This window comes from Schistocerca cancellata, chromosome 1, assembly GCF_023864275.1.
Source record: "Schistocerca cancellata isolate TAMUIC-IGC-003103 chromosome 1, iqSchCanc2.1, whole genome shotgun sequence".
In the NCBI taxonomy this organism is placed as follows: Eukaryota; Metazoa; Arthropoda; class Insecta; order Orthoptera; family Acrididae; genus Schistocerca; species Schistocerca cancellata.
In genome coordinates, this window is record NC_064626.1 from 240,699,392 (window position 1) to 240,705,391 (window position 6,000).

A 6,000-nucleotide genomic window follows, 5' to 3' on the forward strand; every position below is an offset into this window, starting at 1 on the left:
AATCGAATATTATACTGCAGTAGTCCCGTTATTTTATGGCCGCACCTCGAGTAGGCAAATGATGGTGGGCCGGCATTCGAACAGAAACTTCGCCTTTCTAGGAATTGCTCTTACCGACTAAGCTTTCTTTTTTTTTTTTTTTTTTTTGGCGTCATCAGAGTGGTTTGATGCGGCCCGCTACGAATTCCTCTCCTCTGCCAAATTCTTCACTTCAGAATACCATTTGCAATTATTTGCTGGATGTATTCCAGTTTCTGTCTTCCTCTACCAGTTTCCACCCTCTACACCTCCCTCTAGTACTATGGAAGTAATCCCTTGACGTAACAGATGTCCTATCATCCTGTCCCTTGTCCTTGTCAGTGTTTTCCACGTATTCATTTCCTCTCCGATTCTGCACGGAACCCTTCATTCTTTTCCTTATCAGTCCACGTAATTTTCAACATTTGTCTGTAGCACCACATCTCAAATGCTTCGATTCTCTACTGCTCCGATTTTCCCACAGTCCATGTCTCACTGTCATGCAATGCTATGCTTAAGAGGCACATTCTCAGAAATTTGTTCCTCAAATTGAGAGCTATGTTTGATACTAGTAGACTTCTATTGGCCAGGAATGCCCTTTTTGCCAGTGCTAATTTGCTTTTGATGTCCTCCTTGCTCCGTCCGTCATTGGTTATTTTGCTGCCTAGGAAGGAGAATTCCTTAACTTCATCTACATCGTGACCATCAATCCTCATGATAAGTTTCTTGCGGTTCTCATTTCTTTTTACTTCTCATTACTTTCGTCCTTCTTCGTTTTATTCCAAGTGCATATTCTGTACTCATTAGACCACTCCATTCAGCAGCTCATGTAATTCTTCTTCACTTTTACTCAGGATAGCAACGTCATCAGCGAATCGTATCATTTATATCCTTTCATCTTGCCTTTCAATTCCACTCCTGAACCTTCCTTTTATTTCCTTCACTACTTCCTCGATATACAGATTGAACACTAGGGGTGAAAGACTACATCCCTGTCATACACCCTTCTTAATCCGAGCACTACGTTCTTGGTCATCCACTCTCATTATTACCGCTTCGCTCTCGTACATATTGTATATTATCCGTCTCCCTCTATAGCTTACCCCTAGTTTTCTCACATTGTCGAATTCGTTTCGCAAATCTACAAATCCTATAAACGTGTCTTCATTTTTCTTTAGTCATGCTCCCTTTATTCATCGCGACGTCAGAGTTTCCTCTCTGTCGCCTTTACCATTCCTACAGCCAAACTAATCGCATCTAACATCTAATTTTCTTTTCCATTCTTCTGTATATTATTCTTGACAGGAACTTGGATGCATGAGGTGATTGTGCAACAATTCTCGCAATTGTCAGGTCTTGCAGGCTCTGGAATTGCGGCGATGATACTTTTCCGAAAGTCAGATCATACATTCTACAAGCCAACTTCAACATTCGCTTGTTGTCACTTTCCCCGAATATTTTAGAATTTCTGATGAAATTTTATCTATCCTTTCTGCCCGTATTTGATCTTAAGCTCTGCAAAGCTCCCTTAAATTCTGATTCTAATACTGGATACCCTATCTCTTCTAAATCGACTCCTGTTTCTTCGTCTATCACATCAGACGAATCTTCCCCCTGAAAGAGCCTTCAAAGTACTCATTCCACCTATCCGCTTCCTCCTCTGTACTTAACAATGGAATTCCCGTTACGCTCTTAATGTTACCACCCTTGCTTGTAACTTCACCAAAGGTTGGTGTGACTTTCCCATATGCTCAGTCAGTCCTTCCTCAATCATTACGTTTTTGATTTCTTCACATTTTTCATGCAGACATTTCATGTTAGCTTCTCTGCAGTTCATATTTATTTATTTCCTCAGTAATTTGTATTTCTGAATTCCTGAATTTCCCTGAACATTTCTTCGATCAACTGAAGTATTTCTTCTGTTACACACGGTTTCTTCACAGTTATGTTATGTTTTTCTTTTCAATTTAGAGATACCCACTCCTCTTCAACTGTACTGCCTACTGAGCTATTGCTTATTGCTGTATCTATAGCTTTGAAGAACTTCAAGCCTGTCTATTCATTCCTTGGTACTTCTGTATCCCACTTCTTTTCTTATTGGTTTATCAAGACTAAACTCTTGAACTTCAACCTAGTCTTCATCACTGCCATATTGTGGTATAAGTCTACATCTGCTCCTGGGTAACCCTTACATTCCAGTATCTGATTTTGGAATCTCTGTCACACCATCGTGTAATCTAACTGAAATCTTCCCGTTTCACCCGACCTTTTCCAACTATATATCCTCCTGTTGCGATTGTTGAACAAGGTATTCACTATTACTACTTGAAATTTATTGCAGAATTCATTTTGTATTTCGCCTCTGTCATTTCTTGTCCCAAGCCTATATTCTGTTGTAACCTTTTCTTTTACTCCGTCCCCTACAACTCCATTTCAGTCCCCCATGACTATTACATTTTCATCTCCTTTGCGTACTGTTTTACTCTTTCAGTATCCTCATATACTTTCTCAACCTCTTCATCTCCAGCTTACGACGTCGGCTTGTATACCTGAACTATTTCTGTTGCTGTTTTTTTGCCGTAGCTTCTGATAAGAACAACGCTATCACTGAACTGCTCACAGTAACAACTTCTCTGGAAAAGGAAATTTGTGTTAACGTCTTATGGGACCAAACTGCTGAGGTCATCGGTCCCTAAGCTTACACACCACTTAGTCTAACTTAAACTAACTTACGCTAAGGACAACACACACACCCATGAGCGACGGAGGACTCGAACCTCCTACGGGGGGAGCCGCGTGAACCGTGACAAGGCCCTCAGACCGTGCGGTTACCCCGCTCGGCACACTGTTTGCCCTACCTTCCTATTCACAGCGAATCCTACTCCCGTTATACTTTTTTCCGCTGCTGTTGATATTACTGTACTCATCTGACCATAAATCCTTGTCTTCTTTCCATTTCACTTCACTGACCCCTGCTATACCTAGATTGAGCCTTTGCATTTCCCTTTTCAGATTTTATAGGTTCCCTACCAGGTTCAAGCTTCTCACATTCTAAGCCCCATCACGTAGGACGTTGTCCTATAGTTCGTTATTCAGACTTTTTCTCATGGTTACCTCCACTTTGGCAGTCCCCTCCAGGAGATCCAAGTGGGGAATATTACTGACTCTTTTGCCAATAGAGAGATCATTATAACACTTCTTCAATTACAGGCCCCATGTCCTGTGAATATACATTATGTGTCTTTAATGCAGGTGTTTCCATTGCTTTCTGCGTCCTCATGCCGTTGATCTTTGCTGTTCTTTCTTCTTGAGGGGCAGTTTCCCACCCCAAGGACAAGAGAGTGTCCTGAACTTCTGTCCACTCCTCCACCCTCTTCGACAAGGCCGTTGGCAGAATGAAGTTGGCTTCTTATGTTGGAACTCTTTGGCCACCAGTGCTGAGTATTAATCAAAATTTAAGCGGTGGCCGGTTCTGCTCCGGGTAGGAAAGACGTTTCCATTATTAACGCAAGACACGTTTACATGATAGGAGTTACGTGGTATGTAATTTTCTTGTCAAACATACTTGTACTTTGGTTGACCTTACGTATTGTAACTGTTAGTTACAGCACAATACAGTCTGTTCTACGGTGTAGCTTTACATTGAACTAAAGTCCGAAACTGATCGCCATTTAAATAAAAAAATCTTCTCTGCAAGTTCCATGGTTTTGTAATTCTGTTGAATCTTAGTAAGCTGCCGCCTACTGCCATCCAGGATGCTGGAAGTGTGTTGATAAACTGTGTCATTAACCGACTTTTAGAGCATATTATTGTTTACATTTATCTGAGTAAATACGCTATACGCGATGAAATCATCCATTTAGAACACACTGCATGCTAAATTAAACTAAACCCGTCAGACCGTAACAACGGCATATTGTAACGTTAGTGGTAGTACATTTTCATTAATTATCCCTGTTTATATTACACTTTGGTAAAAAATGATGCGTTGTAATTACTGAATCGCTAAGCCATATTTTAGTGATCACTTTCCCATCCCGCTTCCATTGTAGAAGTTAGAACAACACACAAAATGAGGTGGTCGATGAGCAGTGGATGAAGTATGGTTCTATGTGCTTGTCGAGTTCATGTCTTTGTTCGCCGCCATTTTAGGTAGGTTTAAGTTTCGAACTGTACTTCCCCTACAGTGCAGTGTCAATAAGCTGTTAGCGTAAAATCAAAGATTCTTCTCGTAGGGAGACCGGAAGTGTCCACGTTCATTTTCAAACATCTAAGAAAACAGTAACAGTTGTTGAACCAATAACATTTTACTATTTATGGTTTCAGAATAATGTAATTCAAGAATGACTGCTTATCAATAGTTGTATCATATTGTTTCCATCGTTACACAGTATGGCAGGAGATGAATTATTATTCCGAAACCAGAAGTAAACAATAATATATTATTGGTTCAACAACTGTTGCTGTTTTCTTCATTTTGTGAAAATCTCAACCTAACCATCGCCCACTGGCGCAGCCGTCTGTGTAGTTGCCAGACAATTTATTTTGTGCGACATGCTTACTTTATAACACAAGATAAAGTACTGTAGGTACTATAGAGACTAACTGTGCGGTGTATCTACATAAGCAGTACTGCAGCAGTCCTAACCCAGAAATTCAGTTACGTACTCGAGCCATGGAGGAGTAGCAAATAGAGAGAAAGGCTACACGTTTTACCAAGCCTCAGTTGGTCGCAGCTCACCTGTGAGAACATCTGTACTTTGTGTGTTTGTGTGCGTGCATGAGTGAGTGTGTGTTTGTGCGTCTGTGCTATGAACAGTATTGTTTTCGGAGAAATGGATGGGACGTCTAGTGGGCAGTTCTCGAATTTCCAAAATGTTTCTAACAAGGGAACCTCCCCATCGCATCCCCTCAGATCAGATTTAGTTATAAGTTGGCACAGTGGATAGGCCTTGAAAAACTGAACACAGATCAATCGAGAAAACAGGAAGAAGTTGTGTGGAACTACGAAAAAAATAGCAAAATATACAAACTGAGTAGTCCATGTGCAAGATAGGCAACATCAAGGATGAAGTGAGCACAGGAGCGTCGTGGTCCCGTGGTTAGTGTGAGCAGCTGTGGTTGAAGAGGTCCTTGGTTAAAGTCTACCCTCGTGTGAAGAGGTTTTTTTTTTATTTTCAGACAATTATTATCTCTTCGTCCGTCCGATGCGAGGTAACTGCGTCGTAGCATGAGGATGCTACACCTAAACAAACATCGAAACACACGACGTCAGTCGACAACAGCGCACGGAAGAGGAGTATTCCTGCTAACGAGGCTCCCTGGCTGGCAGTTGACTGTTCGCTACTTTGGACGGGAGTGCATTAAATACGTGAGATGTATTCCGTGGGCAATATGAATCCAGCAAATATAGCTCGCGACTTCAATAACAAGGTCAATGAATATTTTCCGAACTGTAAGTTTGCGGTGCGGTCGCTGTTATTACAGTGAACAGAGACGTCAATGAACGAGCGGACAGATCATAACTTTGCGAAAATAAAGGAAGAAAAATTTTCACACGAGGAAAGATTTGAATCAAGGACCTCTCGCTCCGCAGTTGCTCACGCCACCACGGGACCACGGCGCTCCTAAGCTTGCATTATCATTGATGTGGCATATCTTACATATGGACTACTCAGTTTGTATATTTTGATTATTTTTTCATAGTCCCACACAACTTCTTCCTGTTTTCTCGAATGATCTGTGTTCAGTTTTTCAAGGCATATCCACTGTGTCAACTTATAAGTAAATCTGAGGGGGGTGCGATGGGGAGGTTCCCTTGTCAGTATACCTTTCTTACCTAGGGTACCAGCAGTCGTCTCTATACATATGTTTCAGCCTTCAGATCAACGTATGAGTTAGTATATGAGAGGCGAGTCGAATTCCTGAACACAAAATCTGTAAGATCAATTGCATCCGACGATGACTCTGAACAAAATTAAA